Source organism: Desmodus rotundus, chromosome 5 (assembly GCF_022682495.2).
Source record: "Desmodus rotundus isolate HL8 chromosome 5, HLdesRot8A.1, whole genome shotgun sequence".
Taxonomy (NCBI): domain Eukaryota; kingdom Metazoa; phylum Chordata; class Mammalia; order Chiroptera; family Phyllostomidae; genus Desmodus; species Desmodus rotundus.
The window spans coordinates 98,479,911-98,499,314 of NC_071391.1; the positions used below are offsets into that span (position 1 = coordinate 98,479,911).

General features: G+C 41.4%; 1 protein-coding gene across 1 annotated transcript in view; it reads right to left on the reverse strand.

Annotated features, from left to right (window-relative positions):
- Positions 1-17,821, reverse strand: part of FHL2 (four and a half LIM domains 2) — a 74,557-nt gene extending 56,736 nt beyond the window's left edge. Inside the window, exon 1 of the mRNA XM_045204696.2 lies at positions 17,716-17,821. The gene's annotated coding sequence lies outside the window, so the exon portion shown is untranslated. The remainder of the gene's footprint in view (positions 1-17,715) is intronic.
- Positions 17,822-19,404: the final 1,583 nt, after the last annotated feature.

A 19,404-nucleotide genomic window follows, 5' to 3' on the forward strand; every position in this document is an offset into this window, starting at 1 on the left:
AATAGCCTCATTTTTGATCATGCCATACTGTCTCATCCTTCCCTTCTTTTCAACAACAGGAGTGTGACCCCTTAGGCAAGGATTGACACCTTAATTTCTATATACTCTGCAACTTATAACTTGGTCAATATTTACTGAATTCAATTCCAGTTTTTAAAAAATGCCTAAACCAATATAGGGTAGCTATACAAGGGCTCATTATGGGCCTCCCTGAATAAAAAAAAAAGTCCAGCCCATTGCCCATTGGGCAGTTCAGTTATCTGGGCTTTGCATTGAGATCCAGCTTGCAAACAACTTGAATTAAAGCGAGGCAGAAGGGCCTGTCCTTCCAGATGGCATCAGAGGTTAAGAAGCTGAAAATGGGGCTGCAGGGTTCAGCATGGGGAAGTTCTTGGGATAGTGCTTTTATCTCCAAGATCAAGGTCTTCATGAAGTGGGGTCTGCTTCTCTTGACCTGCTCCTGCTGCTGCATCCCGCCTGGACCTCACTCAACCACTAAGACTGGGGTTCATTGAGTGAATTCCTTGAAGTCTACAGTCTTCATTTTTAGCAACTGAATGCGGTGTTCATGTCTTTAAATAATGCTTTGGGCATGTTTGATTTTCTATCAAATGCTTTTAAAAAGTTTGTCTATATCAATGGGAACATAAAAATAGAAACTCCTATATCCCACAGAAATTCGTAAAAGTTCTCTCCTCTATAGTGTCACGAGCATGTGTTATGGGCCATTTGTGGAGCAGTTCTACTTGCTGTTGCCTATTTAGTGGTAACAACTCTGCATAGTTTGGGAGAGGGGCCCCCCACCCTTGAAGCTGCTTCTGATAAACAGTCTGCACAGATGAGTCAGACAGAAGCACATAGCTTATCTCCCTTCAACTGTACCTGTTTTAAGGTGAAATCACTCAGAAAAAACAACTGCCCTATTTCCTCCATTCACTCACACTGTTGATGTATAAACATTCCCAAAGGTAGACCCAGTGAGTAAGCTTGTCTTTTTTTTTTTTTTTTTGGCTGTTGGCATCCGCTCACATGGAGATGACTGTGGGGCTTTTCAAACCATGTAGTCCTGGTTTCGACTTAACCATCAGCCAACCAAGACTGGAACCAGTCCTTTCACTTACAAGAAGCACACCTTCACACAGCCAGCTGTGTTTGCAGGGAGAATTCTGTTGTTTTGGACAGGACTCCTTTGCTCATGTGCAAGGGGCACACACAGAGAGAGGACAGTGTCTTCACATCCCTGATTATGGAATGAGGAGTTTAGAGAAGCAATCATTCATCAGCACTATTACAACAAATTTTTCCTTTCTTTTTTTCTTTTGACTGCTGGTATGGTGAGGTTTTGTTTTTGGGGTTTTTTTGTATAGAAAGGTGAGATGGGTGTGGATTTAGACTGAGTCTTAGAAGATTTATTTCTTCCTTTTTTGTCTGAAACTCTAAGAGGAGAGGTGGTTTAAGAGGAGCTTCCCATGCAACATGGTACCAGTGGTAGGAAGGCAATGGGGGAGGGACACCTGGGAGAGCCTCTGGCTGTCCCAGGGCGGGACACCTCCCTATAGTGATAGGAAAGACTGAGGTGTGGTAGACTGTGGGGCGCTGAGCCGAGGTGGTGAAAGTCTATGTGCAACAAGTTTTGGGGACATAGAAAAGGTGCCACGCAGGCCTGCTGCGAAGAATGTCCCAGAGAGAATAAGAGGAGACCGGCTGCAGGAAAAACAGGAAAGGAGAACAAGGTGAGAGGAGGAAACAGGAAGCTTCTATTTGGTAAATATGTGAGGAGGAGGTACTTGGCTAGTTAATTTATATGGGCAAATAAAGCGCTGGATACTATTCACCTAGAAGTCAGGAATGATTTTAGAGGAAAAGCTAAAATTACCTCAAAACTCTCCCAACTTAGCTTCAGCCATTTCGAGACAGGCCATGATACTATAAACGAGCAAACTAGGTAAGTAGAGTAAGTGTAGAAGGCATATGCAAGCTGAGTAGATCAGCCCCCAAGTTAATAGTACATTTTACATTTTTGCTTAATAGTATTGTTAACTGTGTCATAATTGTGCTGAGGACCAACCTTCCGGTATACTGTTATGAAGAGTGCTGCATATGACAGGTAGTAACATTATTGTTTAAATGCTTATCAAGGTGCTTGGACCCAGAAAGAAGAGGCAGAGGCGACATAATCCCATCCTGGAACCATCTCCAGTTCATCCCTGACTGTCCTGTAGTCCCAGAGCTGCTAGTGTGGATCAGATGGGAAGAGGCTGTGCTGTGTTAGTAACAAGTCACATCCTGGCTTGTTACTAACAAGGCCCTTCCCCAGGGCCTGAGCTAGGAGAACAAGCCGACTCCTGCCTGCTTCCCACTGCGAAGGCCTGAGGCAGAGTTAACCAGGACAAAGAAGCATTCCAGAGGGCAAGGAATACCAGGAGCCTTGACCCAGTTATTACGCTGGGGTAAGGATCCCGAGATTACCATCTACATCCTGGCAAAGCTGGAAGCAGAGGCTGTGATTTGGGAGGCGAGACCCAGCATCCCCCAGTGCTCATACCAAGGGTGGAATGAGGCAGAGCAGAGCTGTGCATATGACTTTTTTCTCCCCAAAAGAAGCAGCTTACCAGCTGAAAGAACACCTGGCAAGTCTGAAACCCAGGCTAGTTTTACCAGCAACTCCTTCACCTTCTAGAAGCCTGGCTTCTCTGTCTCTTTTCATGGTCCCCACAATAACCAGGCATGTGCCCTGATAAGAAAAATAAACCCAAATAACTGCAAAATGAATTATTTTCTCTTCTCTATGCCTGGCAGGGCCAGGCTGGTCTCTTGGCAGATGGAGAGGAGAAGATTAAGGTGACAGTTAGTCTGCACGAGTCCAAGTCAGATGCCACAACCTGCTTTAACTGAGCATTTCTGCTAGAGGTTCTCTGAATGTCAGTAAGCTACTTGCTAGCAGATTTATTAGGGCAATGCCTTTGAAGTCTATTTTGCCTGCTAATCTCTGGTAAACGTGTCATACATTACACTGCAAGTTGTTGGTGGTGTCTAAACCAACATTTCAGATGGTCTTACTCAGACCAGAAGGATTTCTTGGCACAGACGACCAGAGGGAAGTGTGTGGTATGCACATCTTGTAAGAGCTTGTGTTTTTATCGTGCTGGCAACCAGAGGGGTCCACATAGGTGGAAAGAAATGCAGCTCGACTGAAATGAGGAGAGTGAAATGAGTAACTTCGGTATCGGAGAGAAGTTAACAGCACCACCAGGTTAAATGCAGGTGGCGGCAGTGAGGCTGTGAGCATGGAGAAAAGTTATATGATAGAAATATGCTTAGTTACTTTAGGAAGCCACACACTGCCTGTCAAACAAACCTCAGGTAAGATTCCAGGGGTCTAGTACGTAAAAGGTTTTTATTTTAAGATTTCAAGTTTTATTTCATCACTTGCAAAATGTTCACCATTTTGGCTCTGAAGCAAATCCTCATGAAATTTAAGGGAGGGGAGCAGTAATACAAGCCAACATGAAAGAATTCCAAATGGGCCTCTGTGGCCACATGTGTGTGGTATTCATTTGGGTAATGAGACTCATTCATTTTTATCTCAGTTAATAAAGCTGATTCTAAAAAGACAGACTGACACCCACTGTATTTAAAACTGTAGACAAAAATTAAAGGATATTAACATAATTTCCCAGTATTATTTTTGAATTAAATTTTTAAAATGTAACTTTTAAAAATAAAAACAAATAATAACTTTAGAAAGAATGTTGTCAAAGATCAATCCTGTCACATTTAAAGTGAACTTTTAAAGAAAACAAAGTAAAATGTACAACATTTTTTCTGCATTAATTATTTTCAAGCTTAACTTAACAACCTTTATTTCTTATTCCTGGTTAGAGTTAGAATTCTTTTTCCCTAATCACCCCAAATCCCAATCTTTAAAATAAAGAATTTGTAAAAGATCCTGAAACTCAGGGCTATTTTGACAATAAAAGCTCGTCTGACATCCTTTTCATAGCAATTGGATTGAAGACTGTGGGCAGGAAGAAATTATCAGTCAGAAACTTCCTATTTGCTAAGTGATTCATCCTCACAATGCCACAAATATAAAGAAATGTCAGCCTATACCTTCCAGAGTTTAAAGTCCAGGGTGACTGGGAGGGAGGGAGCCAGCTGGGTAAAGGTAAGAGCCCAGTAAGATCTGGTCAGGGTTCAGCTCTGGAAAGTATATCCCACTCTGGGTATATTTACTCATATATCCAAAGGCATTAAAAGCAGAGTCTCAAAGAAATATTTGCACTTGCATGTTCATAGCAACATTATTCACAATACTCAAGAAGTGAAAGCAACTCAAGTGTCCATCGATGGATGAATGAACACAACGTGGTCTATACATACAATACAATACTATTTAGTCTTCAGAAAGGAGGAAATTCTGACACTCGCTATGACATGGATGAACCTTGAGGCCGTTATACTAAGTAAAATAAGACAGTCACAAAAAGGCAAATACTGTATGATTGCACTCACACGAGGCACCTAGAGTAGTCAAATTCATAGAAACAATGGAGAGCAGTGGCTGCCAGGGGGTGGGGGCAGAGGGAATGGGGGGTTAGTGTTCAGCAGGCACAGGGTGTCAGAGCTGCAGTATAAAACTGCTCTGGAGACCTGCTGCCTGACGGTGGGGGAGACAGGGAGACAGGACAGGGACGGAGGGAGAGCTAAGCGAGGACATGGTTTCAGGTCAAATCCCAGCCTCAGTCTATGCACACGTTTGATGTTACGGAAATGTACATCTAAAAATGATTAAGATGGTAAAAAAAAAAGATATGGAAAGTGCAAGTGTAGAAAGCGATGGTAGCAAAGGAAAGCACTTAGCCCGACCTGAGGGTCTGTCATGGTTAATTTTTTGTGCCCAGATGTTTGGTCAAACATTATTTGGCGCATTTTTTCAAGGGTGTTTGTGGATGTAATTGTCATATGAACCGGTAACCGAGTAAAGCGGATTGCCCTCCCTAATGAAGATGGATCCATCTGAGCAATTGCAGGCCTGAATAGAACAAAACACTGACCCTCCCCAGAGTGAAAAAGAGTTCTTTCTGTCTGACTACCTTTAAGCTGGGACAGCAGTTTTTTCCCTGTTTTTGGACTCAAAATACAACATTTAATCTTCTGGGTATCTAGCTTGCCAACTCTCCCTAAACGTCTTGGTACTTCTCAGTCTACATAATAACAGAAGCCAATTCCTTATAATAAATCAATCTCTCTTACACACACACACACACACACACACACACACACACACACCCATTGGTTTTGTTTCTCTAGAGAACCCTAACTAATACAAGGTCCTAGGAAGGCTTTTCCTAGAAGAGATATCATCTGGCCTGAGCCTTGACAGAAATGTTTAAGAGGTAGCCAATTGGACAGCATTAATGGGACACAGAGGCCCTTGGGACATGTGAAGGCCTGTGTCAAGTCTTGCACACAGTTCAGCACTACCAGCGCCAGGCGTGAGGCTGAGAGGAGGTGGGACCAAGCCATAGAAAAGCTTACATGTCACACTAAGGAGTTTTCTCCTGTAGGCCAGCATCTCCCACTCAGGTCTGCAGGTAGCATGTGTAAGAGGTGCCTCACACATGACACACAAGCAAACACTCAAGGTTAAGGTCAGATAGGGCTGGTAATTCCAAAATTAAACACATTAACAGGTGTCTTTATTACAGGAATTGTCAGAGCCTTTAATGAACCAGTGGGCAGCATGAATCTTCAGGAAAGGATGTTGTGTTTTAACACGGAATCCATCCCCCTGTCTAATTCTGATACCTATGAAGATGGGAATGGAGGCCACCTCCACAAAGTGCAGCTAGGAGATTGGGAGTCATTGAGAGGACGTAGGTGGGAGACTGACGTGGCTCCTTCTTTGATTTTGGTAGATGACTTTGACTCAAGTATGGACATCTACCAGGGCTCATTTAGGAACATCGGAGAGTCTGCCACTGCTCTTTCACTGTCTCTGTGTTGAGTGCCTTTAGGCTATTGGAGCTCTGTCACTCCCTGTCCTGGGGTGCCCGTAATAATCACCGGCATGTGTGGAGATGTGGAAGCACAGCTCCCTTCCTTAGTCAGGTCAAACCCACAGGGTCTGGCTGAGGCTGGGACTTGGCCTGAAACCACGTTCTTGCTGATCTTCCTCCCTTTCCCACTGCCTACTGGGGTACTTCCTCCATAAAACCCAGACCTCACTCCTGGGAAACCCAACTTAGGACAAGAGGCTGCTGCCCTGGTCCTTCCAGAGGAAGGTAGATTATGAACGAGGGCAGTAATAATAGGAGTAGGAGTCATTCAAAAATTTTAAATACATAAAATCAGTAGAAATTATGGTAGATGATTGGATCCTGAGGATGCATCCAAGATAATTTCTTTGGCTTAGATAAATGACAGGTACAATCATCAGGAAAATAGAAAAAAACAAGTTTGTGGTCGAGGATGATTTCAGTTTTGACCTATTGAAACTGAAATGTTTTCGGGAAGGCCAAACAAATAGAAAAATTTCCCAAACTTGTATAAACAAGCTGGAGGATGTTAGAGTTGGTGATATGGCTGTAAGGGTTCACTAGCCAAAAGGCAGTTTAAAAACAACAATGACAAAAAAACAATAGAGTGGGTAAGTAACCCAACAGGGATGTGGATTGTGAGGGCTGGGCCAAAGTCAAGTTCCAGGAGCCTTTGGAGTTTAAGGGGCAGGAAGAGGAGGAAGCATCCACATAGACCAGGGGTCTCATGTAGACCAGGGATGGGGGAACCAGGAGAGAGAGGGGGGACATCAGTAACTAAAATATTTCAAGGAGTAGTGGCCTATAGTGCTGAATGAGGCAGGGGCTGCTAAGTGCAGCTTTTCAAATGATTGCAAATTGTAGCTCAACTTTTAGTTATTTGAGAGACACTTGAAGATTTCAGAAGCATATTTCATAAACAATAACCCTTTACAAATATAATTATCTGCATTTGAGAGGAGAAGAGATTGTGGTACCAAGAGAGGAAGAACGTGCTTGAACACTCAGATGAGTTGACCACATTGCTGGAGCAGGAAGGCTGTCTATCTTTGCATCTTACTTGTCTGGTTGAAAAGATATCTGCTTCCTCTCCGACAGTATAATGGCCATACCATTTCATCACCCTTTGGGGGTGCCTATCCACAGTGGACACAATGTTTTGCCATCTGCATTTGTCAAGGTGCTCTGGGCTCTTGGAAACATAGGTTCTGTACTCCCGTAAGGAAGAGGTAAGAGAAAAATACTTAGCCTCCTGAAAGGCAATGTGCTTTCTGTCTCAGCCCCTTACCATCATCCCAGACCCACCAAAAATGTCAGTATGCATTTCTGATGTAGAAAAACAACCACTTAGTCTAAGTTACTTTAACCAAGAAGCAGAGCTCCATAATTCAAGTCAAAAATAACCAAAGCAGAATGAAAAACACATGGTAAAGAATGGAAACAGCATGTCTATTAAAATACCTATGCAGTTGGCTTTATCACTCCTTCCAGACATCCTGCCTAGGGCGGCTCCCTTCTGCTCAGCACCACGGTCCCCTCTTCTCCCTCCACCTAGCCAGTCATCAAAAAAGACAGCCTTTGATGTGGGGGTAACCACTTAACCACCCCCAGACCTTCTGTGAATTACAGGAAGAGGCTGCTGCAAAGACCCTAATACAATGAGGAAGGGGCCAGGCCCTTGGGCTGTGAGATATTTTACCTGGTTTTTGGTGCACAAGTGGGGTGAATTAGAACAGGCGCACACCAACAATCTGCACTTGCACATTTGGGCACAGACAGTGCCGGGTGGTGGATGTGCAGAAGAGGTGTGGGGTTCCTAATAATTAGCCACGTTACTTTTTAGCTTCTCAGAGCTCCACTCACAGAACCCTTTCACTCTTTGGTGAACCTCACGGGTTTTTGTTTTGTTTTGGTCTTTTACTTTTTCCATGAAGACTCATGTCTATAAAACTGATCAAGTAGGAAGCCACTTCATTGCCTCCAGCCCAAAGGATCAAACTAGGCCGTCTGCAGAAAGACAAGGGTGTCTGAGAGGCCCGTGGGAGTGAGTGAGCTGCCCTTGGCTCTGTGAGGATCTAGGCAAAAGGAAAAAGGGGACCAGAAGACATGGCCACAGCCATGGATCACCAGCTCTGACGACAGCCCACACCAGGAAGGACGTTTTTACACACAGCCTCACCTGTGGTGCTGGAAAAATATTATTATGAAATAATGCTTATCCTTACTATGGGAGATGTATTCTGTTCTCTTTTATTCTATTGTTTCTAATCTAGTTTATTTCATTTTATTGCTAAAAATATGCAGATCTCAATATACTAAATGGTTGTCTTGGCTCATGCAGAGCTTTGAAACTGGTCTCTAGTTTGAAAAACTTGTATTTAGGCCACACTCAGGCCAGAGGAAAGCTTTTTGTGAACTCATGGTTTCTTGTAGAGTGACAGCAGAGAAGAAAGGCACCTCAAAAGAATAAAGTCTGAGGTGGCAGGAAGCTTATGGAGGTTGAAAAATCCCTCTAAGTGTTTGTTTCCAGCCAAGGCAGCTCCACAGGGGCCCTTGGTGCCTGTGAAACAAGGAGCTGTGGAGCCTAGAGACTGGACCCTTCCACAGCAGGGGCCCCTCAGACCGGCCCGTTTCTCCCTGTTGACCCAGCATACTTATTGAAAGCATTCTCTTTTCCTCTCAAAGTGCCCCAGTTTTGACCATAAATTCCATGGTCACCCTAAGTGTTGATAATTGAGGAAAATATGTCTAGGGCACACAATCTGTATTATTATTATTATCACTTTGTCACAAAAACACATAGCTCATATGTTTATTTACTAATTTCTAACAGGGAAGTAGACCCCAGAAAGGGTCGGTGTGTGATTTTCTTGGCAGGGGGCTCACTGATACCAGCAAGTGAAATACCATGGGGCAGGGCAGTGTGGGGAATGGCACTGTGACTGGAGGAGCATCCTAGATAGAGAGGGAGAAAGGGAGGAGATGAGATCAGATTCCCAGGGCCTGGGTCATGTAGGGCTCTATAGGTTATATAGCGTTGACATTGTATTTTGATTTGGGGTGCCATTGGAGAGTTATGAGCAGGTGAGAGACACAATCTAATTTGTTATGAATATGATAACAAATTTTAAAAAGAAACTCGTGGTTCAGTTGAGCTCACGTTGGCCTGTGGAGCTGCCCAGCTGCTCCTGCCTGAGGCTGGCAGAGGTCTGCCGCCGCTGCCCAGGAAACACTGAAACACTGTACACAAAAGTAGAAACAGCTCCGGGCAGGGTGCCAGGATCCTGCCGGAGCTAACCCCCAGCCAGACTGGAGGGTTTGCTACTGCTGCTGCTTAACAGTGGCTGAAGGCTCCATCAATTCTTTGTAGAAATTTCATTACTTAAATGATGTTGAACTGGTCACTGTGAATTCCAAGCCTCCTGACTTGTTGAGAACTCTGTTTTGATTAGAAGGTCCTCACTCTGCTCTCTTCACTGTCCTCAGAGTTTTTCCATCTGAGAGTATTTTAGACATGGAACTGTGGTTGTAAATATTTCTTCCCTCACTTGGATAGTTGCTGGTGCTGGTTAATTTGAGTGTCAACAAATTTGCAGCTGTTTATAGAATTTTTTCATTTTCAGTTTGCAGTAGAGAGAAAGGTGCCTAGAAGGGGTTTGTCTCACCTACTTTTAAAATTTCTTTACTTTCTTCCATTCCCCTTTCTAAAAATAAATAAATAAAATCTAAAAAAAGAAAATAAAAGAGCCCTGGCTGGTGTGGCTCAGGGGACTGAGTGCCAGCCTGCAAACCAAAGGGTTATTGGTTCAGTTCCCAGTCAGGGCACATTGCCTGCATTGCAGGCCATGTCCCCAGTAGGGGGCGTGTGAGAGGCAACCACACATTGATGTTTCTCTCCCTCTCTCCTTTCCTTTCCCTCTCTAAAAATAAATAAATAAAATCTAAAAAATAATAAATCATATTCTTCACTTTCATTATGTTGCATGCACTTTATGATTTCTTTACTGAATCTAACTGATTTAAAGTCTTGTTGGCCTCTGTCTTTTGCTTTAAGGATTGGAAGGCATAATGTTTGGTTCATAATTCAGTGTAATTAAAGTTACGGTTTTGAAATAAGGAGGTTATTCTCTCTCACCTGTATTTTTTTTGTTATTTACTAAATTACTATAATGAACACATGGACAAAACCAAGGGGGAGGGTGGAGGTGGGGGAGGGAGGTGGGTTCACCTGGGGTGGGGTGGAGGGATGGGGAGAAAAGGCATACAACTGTAATTGAATAACAATAAAAATTAAAAAAAAAATTAAAAGAGCAAAATGGTGTTGTTTCCTAATGGTTAATTAAGAGATTCTGAACAAAATTAGAGAACTTTTGAAAAAGGAAGCTTACTCCATTTAGAATTTACTCAGCATCTTCAACCTCTTTCCTATCCCCCAACAAACACACATTCACACACACCACACACACTGCATCATCGCGCCCACACTCATAAACATTTACCACACACTCACCCCTCACCCCTACACACTCACACACAGACTTTGGTGAATGAAAACTTCCAAGTCAGAGAATTTATTCCTCAGAGATACATTATCATGAAGTATTAGGGTTTATTGCAACAGGTTTGAAACTATGCTGTCCTTGTGCTCTGTGTCAAAGGGTGGGGAGTGGATTTCAAACCTGTTCAAGTCAGCGTTGCAGAGGAACAGGACTAGCAACAAGGGACACTTCCGGCTCCTTTCTTTGGATCTTAATACTTCCTATGCCTGAATTAAACACAACAATTTAGTAGATATTTACAGGCAGATATTTACAGCTGTTGTGTGCAAAGCACTGTGCTTTTGGGGTATGATTAAGGAGGTGAACACCCTTCCCATGTTCTCGAGAAGGTACTGGAAATAAAGGGAGAATATTTGTTTAGAAAGGAGATAATTTAAAAGCCCTCACTCATTTTTAAGGTGAGATCCTGTTTTCATGGTGGAGACCTACCTTGTCAAGTAATATTCCTATAGGGTTATTACACACCATTCCTATAGTATCTGTGCATTCAAACCACACCGTTCACTGCATATGGTTTTAACACTGCTCTTGTGTTATTCTAATGTCACTAGATTATGAAATCCTTGAAGCCAGACCATATTTTTTAAAAATATTTTTAAAATTCTCACCTGAGGACATTTTTTTCATTGCTTTATATTGAGAGATGAAGGTGGGGGGAGAGAAACATCGCTGTGAAAAAGAAATATTCATTGGTTGTGTCCCATACACACCCTGACCGGGATTGTAAGTGCCCAGATGGGGGATGGAACCACAATTTAAGTATAGGCCCTGACCAGGAGTGGAACCCATAACCTTTTGGTTACAGGAGGATGCTTCAACCACCTGAGCCACACCAGCCAGGGCCAGACTGTATCTTTAACTTGGTTGCAACTTCTATAGGGGATAATAGTGTTCTAAACCTGTTTTCTTATCTGAAAACAGGAATAATAATACTAGTAATATTTATAGGGTGGTTGTGAGCATTTAGCTAGTACATAGTTCCTGGATATAGTAATCATTCAATAAATTTTAGCTACTATTTTTTTAATCTTTATCTGAGACATATTTTCATTGCTATTTTAGAGAGAGAGGAAGGAAGACAGAGAAACATCAATTGAAAAAAGAAGAACTGATTGTTTGTTGTCCATATGTGCCTGGACAGGGGATGGTCTGAGCCCAGACCAGGGATAGAACCTCAACTTAGGCCTGTGTCCTGACCAGGAATCGAACCCACAACCTTTTGGTTATGGGATGATGCTCCAACCAACTGAGCCTCACTGGCCAGGGCTTTAGCTACTATTTTTAAGAGGCCAACCATTCTGGTTGTAATTTATAGTTTTTATAATTGGAGGCAATAATTAGAATGTTTTATATTTGCTTGGAATTTTGCAATAAAAAATTTTATGATTCATCTCAGTGTAGAAAATTTATCAAACTATTTAAAATGTAGAGAAAACATATAATAATTACTACTTTTATCCCTTCAAAACAATACTTTTATATACACATATTACACACTTAAAATCATATATTATGAATATAGCTTTGAATTTTGATTTAAAAAGAATAAAAATCTATGCCAACATTTTGATGTGTATGTATTCCATACTCTGGCTATATCCTAATTAATTTAACCATATTCAACTCTGGGCAATTACACCTTTTAAAAAATATATTTTATTGATTATGCTGTTATAGTTGTCCCATTTTCTCCCTTTTATTCCCCTCCACCCTGCACACCCCCTCCTACCGGCATTCCCCCCCCTCTTTAGTTCATAAGTCATATATATAAGTTCTTTGGCTTCCACATTTCCTATACTATTCTTAACCTCCCCATGTCTATTTTCTACCTACCATTTATGCTTCTTATTCTCTGTACCTTTTCCCCCTCTCTCTCTCCCACTCCCCTGCTGCTAACCCTCCATGTGATCTCCATTTCTGTGGTTCTGTTCTAGTTGTTTTCTTAGTTTGTTTTGTTTTTGTTTTTGGTTCAGTTTTTAATAGCTGTGACTTTGTTGACATTTTACTATTCACATTTTTGATCTTCTTTTCCTTAGATAAGTCCCTTTAACATTTTATACAATAAGGGCTTGGTGATGATGAACTCCTTTAACTTGACCTTATCTGAGAAGCACTTTATCTGCCCTTCCATTCTAAATGATAGCTTTGCTGGATAGAGTAATCTTGGATGTAGATCCTTGCCTTTCATGACTTCAAATACTTCTTCCTAGCCCCTTCTTGCCTGCAAGGTTTCTTTGGAGAAATCAGCTAATAGCCTTATGGGAAGTCCTTTGTAGGTAACTGTGTCCTTTTCTCTTGCTGCTTCTAAGATTCTCTCCTCATCTTTAATCTTGGCTAATGTAATAATGATGTGCCTTGGTGTGTTCCTCCTTGGGTCCAGCTTCTTTGGGACTCTCTGAGCTTCCTGGACTTCCTGAAACTCTATTTTCTTAGCCAGATTGGGGAAGTTCTCCTTCATTATTTTTTCCAAGAGGTTTTCAATTTCTTGCTCTTCCTCTTCTCCTCTGGCACCACTATGATTCGGATGTTGGAATGTTTAAAGTTATTCTGGAGGTTCCCAAGCCTCTCCTCATTTTTTTGAATTCTTGTTTCTTCATTCTGTTCTGGTTGAATGTTTATTTTTTCCTTCTGGTACAAACCGTTGATTTGAGTCCTGGTTTCCTTTCCATCATTGTTGGTTCCCTGCACATTTTCCTTTATTTCACTTTTCATAACCTTCATTTTTTCATCTAATTTGTGACCAAATTCAACCAATTCTGTGAGCATCCTGATTACCAGTGTTTTGCACTGTGCATCTGATAGGCTGGCTATCTCTTCATAGCTTAGTTGTATTTTTTCTGGATCTTTGATCTGTTCTTTCATTTGGGCCATTTTCTTTTCTTTTCTTTTTTTTTTTTTTTGTCTCAGGGCGCCTGTTAGGGAGTAAGGGGAGGAGCCTTAGGTGTTCACCAGGGTGGGGCAATCCACGTGGCTGCGTTGTGATGCTGTACATTGGGGAGGGGTCCAAGAGGGAACAGTGCTGCTTGCTCCGCCCTCTGCTGGCTTTCAGTCACTTCCCCGGCTACCCACAAACAAATTGGGCCCCTTTGGTGCTGATTCCTGGTGGGTGGGTTTGTGTATTTTCTAGGACACTGTGGGTCTCTCCAATGAACTCTCCTGTGTGGCTGGGAGTTTCTCCCACTGGGACCTCCACCCTCACAGGTGTTTTCAGTCAGTGGCTTTGAGGCTTTATTTCCCCTGTACTGGAACCTTGGGTTGAGTGGTCTATCTCGCTCCCCAGTTGTTCCTCCTCTTTTATCTGCACATGAGCATGTGGGACCACCCAATCTGCAAGCTGCTGCCTTGCCCACCGCAGTCTTCCAGCCACTGCCTGGCCACGAGTCCCCTCCGCCCAGCTGCCCATCTCCACCCCTCCTACTGGGCTGGGTGAATGTTTCTTCTTTAACTCCTCGGTTGTCTGACTTCCATACAGTTCAATTTTCTGGCAGTTCTGGTTGTTTTGCTTTTAAATTTGTTGTTGTCCTTCTTTTGGTTGTGCGAGGAGGCACAATGTCTCTACCTATGCCTCCATCTTGGCTGGAAGTTCTGGGCAATTGCACCTTTTATCATTTTAGTTATTACACATAATATGTTGCCATAGAACCCTTCATGCCTCTGTAATAGTTATTTTATCTTCCTACAAAAGCAATGGATAAAAGAGAAGTAGAATAATCGATATCATGTATTTTTGTATTTTGTGTTCATGTAAAACCACGGACTGACATTTTGGAATTAGTCTAGATTGATCAGCACAGACTTTAGCCCAGGTGGAAGGTGCTCTTTACTTAACATGAAAATAGCCACTTCCCTGTCCCTTCAGATGCCTCTGCCCCCTTCCTGAAGATTCAGCAGAAGAAGCCTCACTTCTTAAAACCAAAATGAAATTCTTGCACTTCCCTTTAAAATGTAATTACACAGCTTTCTTAATAAAACATGTGGTGCATATTTCATCTGTTTTTTGCCTTGGTGTGGCTTTATTCCTATTGAACATTTTGGTGTTATTTTTTAATTTCTCTACTTTCTATATAAATTGATCTTTTAAATTCAAATAAATCTCCAAATTGTAAAATTGCCCTCAGAGTTCAAATTAATTTTATTTTTTATAAACTTACACTTAAAAATAAATGGTATTTATGAAAGACATCTGTTAAATACCAAATCACTCACACCTTATGTTAGTTTCTTTCTATTTTTCATCTTTAATTTTAATATGTTGGAGCCCAAGTGATGAAGGGCTGACAAGTCAGCGATGATGAAGAAGATCAGTAGGATGAATGGGCAGCACACAGACCAGGGCACAAGGTGGTTGAGCCTTTTTACTGTTCAGTAGGCAGCGTTGATAGTGTAGACACTAGCAGATCATACTTCAAAACAAGTTATATTCTGACAAAAATTACTTATCTAAATCTCAGTTTATGTTTTTTACTTCCCATCTATTTGACTGTTATGGATATTTCTATATTCTGGCTAAATAAAATAAGTCATAGTGTCAAAGAGACAACCAATATTCAATGTTTAAATATACAGTAAAAGTACATTGACCATAAATTGAACAAAAAATGATAACCAAATAACCTGTATTTGTATATACATACCTATATGTACATATATATTCTTTAATTATAATTTATATTTTCTTCATATTTTGTTATTTTGGGGTTCATCTTAAAGTACATTAATGTGTAACATAGTGGGAATATTTTCCCTCTATTTTAAAGCTAGTATTAACTTAATAGTTGGTCTTACAGTCAAGAACCTCTTAGAATAATTAATAAAATGTTGAGTATTTTCTTCTGTCTGCTAGTCTATTTTCTATGGTGAACACATGTCTGTATACTAAGAAAAAAACAAAAGAAAAGAAATGCTATGAATATAATTTCACCTCTTTCTTTGGTGGTGTTAAAAAGAAGACAACAGACCCACATGGAATTGCTTAGTCTATGCCCTATGTCACCAAACTGAGACTTAATTATAGTTTCACTTCTCCCAGAAATGGAAACTTAAGCCAGTCAATCAGGAAACACCTGACCAGTACAAGTGAGGCAATCTGCCCAATGACTCCCCTCCATCCCCTAAGGAAAGTGACCTCATAATAATCAACCCACTTCTTTGCCCAGTATAATTTTCTTATCCTGCTCCCTTCTGCCTATAAAAGTCTTTCATTTTGCACAGCTACTTAAAGCCCTTTTCTTTCTGCTAGATTGGATGCTGACTGATTCATGAATCACTGAATAAAGTCAATAAGATCTTTAAAATTTACTCAGTGATTTTTGTTTTTTAACAGTGGGGCGAAGGCAAGAATGATTTAAACTTAGAGTTTCTTGGCTATCTATTTTAAATATGAAATACTTTACAGACCCAGTAGAAAGTGTGTAGGTTCCTGTTAAGAGTTATGTGGCTAAAAAGAGAGGTCTAGTCTCCAAGATCTGGAATCAGTGGAGGACTCTGGAAACACAACGGGACAAGTGAAGTCTAAAAGTGAAAAATGTGCTCAAAACCAGGTGGCGGGTGAGCAGCCAGGGATGCTCCCTGGGGAAGTATGGAATTTTTCGTGGAGGTCGTACACCCAATGTTTTCTGAATGTTAGAAAAAACCCTCCAAACTATAATCACTAAACACTTTCATAAGGTAGGATGGATCTCAAAATGTAATAGACTTGACACAGCGCATCTTGTTATAAACCTAGCAGTAAGACAAAGTGAAATAACATTCCTCAACAAAACAAATAAAACAATGAACCTATACAGAGCAAATACATGACAATTTTTTTTAGATTAGACTTGATAACATGCCTTGCATGGATCTGGCTAGCAGATGTTTATATGTATATGATACCTATTGTCATATATATTGAGATGGCCAAAAAGTTCTTTTGGGTTTTTTTTTTTCTGTATGATAGCTCTACTAGTGCTTAGTTGTCTTTAAATTCATTTGAAACAATTTTGTTAGATTGTATTGTGATTGCTGTCATATCAGTGTACATTTAAAAAAACTTATCAAAATTGATGAATTTCTGTATAGCCACTTGAATATTGAATGCAGAAGAAAATACGCAACATTTTTGGCATATTATGCTTTATTATTTCAAGAAAGGTAAAAACACAACTGAAATACAAAAAAAAATTGTGCAGTATATAGAGAAGGTGCTCTGACTGATTGAACGTGTCAAAAGTGGTTTGTGAGTTTTCATGCTGGAGAGTTCTCGCTGGATGATGCTCCCTGGTCAGATAGACCAGCTGAAGTTGATAGTGATCAAATCGAGATATTAATTGAGAACAATTGACATTATACCATGCTGCTGGAGATAGCCAACATACTCAATATATCCAGATCAATAAAGCTATTGGTGAAAATGAAAAAAATGTGTCTTTTATTTTATGGAAAAAATTAAACAAACTTTTTGGTCAACCCAATATATCATTCTATCAGTATTAACATTATTTATGCCACTGGCTCAAGCATTACTGAGTACTGTGACTTTCACATATATTCTGCTTTAGAAGTTAGTAAAACATTAGTGCATTCCCTTTTTAAAGCACATAACAGCTATCTGTGCTTTCGAACCATCAGCTGTAACAAGTCATCTTGTATAAACATTGTTTCCCAGCATAATCAGACTCATCAGTAACTTGCCTTTTCACCCCAGGGTTTCTGGAAATCCTGCGAGGGAGAAAAAGCTCCAGAGCACTGTGTTTTTTCCCTATCCAATGTTTATTTTTAATTTTTTTCTTTTTCTGTCCTCATTGAAAAAAAAGCTGTGCGGTGTTCAAAACTCAATGTAAATTCTGATTCCCACTCAGAGAGGGTTTAAGGTGAACCATGGCCCTCCCATATTGTTTATGTGCCTGCAGGCCCCTGCTGTAGCTCCAGGAGGGCAGGTACTGTTCTTCCCTGCAGATTGTGGGGAAGGAGTTGTGCCGCTGCCACCCTGGTCTCTGCTGGGGCCTGCCAGGGGACGGAGCCAGAGGGTCCCTCCCGGGGCATGAAGCCTGCACAGCTGGTGTCTAAGCCAGGCAGACACAGGGAAGGAGGAAGGCAAGTCAGAGGCAGGAGGAAGAGAAAACTGGGGCCCTTACCTATCTGTCTTCTGCTCCAGCCTGACCATAGGGGACAGCGTCAGCGCAGGGTTAACCACTCTGCTGGATTACCACAGCGGCTGTGCAGCTGCTGCCAGCTGCTCTCTCTGCCAGCAGGGCTATAAATAAGGCACGTCCAGCTCACAGGAGATAAGAAGTCAGCCCCTTGCTCCCACCTGCCTTGTAAGGTATTCAGATGGGGAAGGGCTGACAGCTCTACATTCAGCCTGCCTGTCTCAAGGACATCCCAGGGCTTGCACATACTCCAGCCATCCAAAGGGCAGCAAAAGGTGGGCAGTCACAGAACCAGGGAGGAATCTCACCTTGCCAGGCAAATGGCAGAGCCTCCAGGCAGGCTGCCTGCAGCAAGCCCTTCAGATTAGGTGACTGGCACTGAGGCACAGAAGCAGGAGGAAAGTAGTCCCAGGCCACCCAGCACCTCTGGGGGTGATAGGGATTTCCTCTTGGAAGGAGCAGGCTGACACTGTTGCCCTGACGACTCCAGATGCATTTGCTTGGATGAAAAAGACTCTAGGGAAGATGAAGGGATTGGTTTAAAAAACTCTGGGCATATAGGAAACCAGAAGTGGAATGCATTTACAGAAATTCCTCTCTCTCCCATCTCATGAATGCTTATGACTGTTTCTTGAACCATAAATCATTTTCACTATAGAATTAAAACAGAGAAACCTTACTAAAGCCTTTTAATACCATATGCTTGAAGAGGAGAGAGAAAAAATCCTGATTTGGGGGAGCAACTATTCCTAGTCACCCTAAAATTTCTTATTTATTAAATCTCTTATTTCTGAAAGACATCTCCTTGGTAGTGGAGTTGGGATGGGGAGGATAGCCAGGGTCAGGTGCTCCAGAGGACTATTTGGCAACAGCTATTTGCATTATCACAGCAGTTCCAAGTCAGGGAATTTATCCTAAGGAAAAAATTGTGGATGTGGGCAGAGATATAGCTAAAGGGACCTTTCTTGCAGCTCTTTTAACAATTGGGCAAAGTTGGAAACCATCTAAATGGCTAAAAACAGGGACTGGTTAAGTAAGGATTAGTATATCTATAAAGGAAACACTGAAACCTTTAGAAACATCCTAGAAGAATATTTAATAACATGGAGACAATATTATAATATATTGGTAATAAAAAAGCAGGTCAGTCTATGGGGAAAATGGTGCATGATAATGAGTTACTGCACCCTGTAGCCCATAAATATACTCTGAAAGGATATGTGCAAATGTGAAAATGTGGTCATACCAGGATGACAGGATTTGGGCTGATTTTGTTTTCTTCTTTGGCTACATGTAATCTCTAAATTACTTACAATGATCTTGTATTTCTTTTATAATAAGAACATTAATTTCATTTAAAATCTAAGTTTCTGAGAGTTAGAATAGAGCTTTCTGTGTTTTTGTATTAATGAACCCAGATTTGTTTTAGGATTACAGAACTTCTTAGGGTCTCTCCAATCTTTGGAAAGACCTACGTAGGGGTCAGCAGCTTTTTTCATGCCAATACCAACAATATAACGTAGCAATGTCAACAGAGTCCCTGAGTGCCTCTGTCAAGGTCAAGGTCAGTGAAGGAGAGAGAGAAGAAAGAAAGAGAGAAAGAAAGGAAGGAAGGAAGAAGGAAGGAAGGAAGGAAGGAAGGAAGGAAGGAAGGAAGGAAGGTAGGAAGGAAGG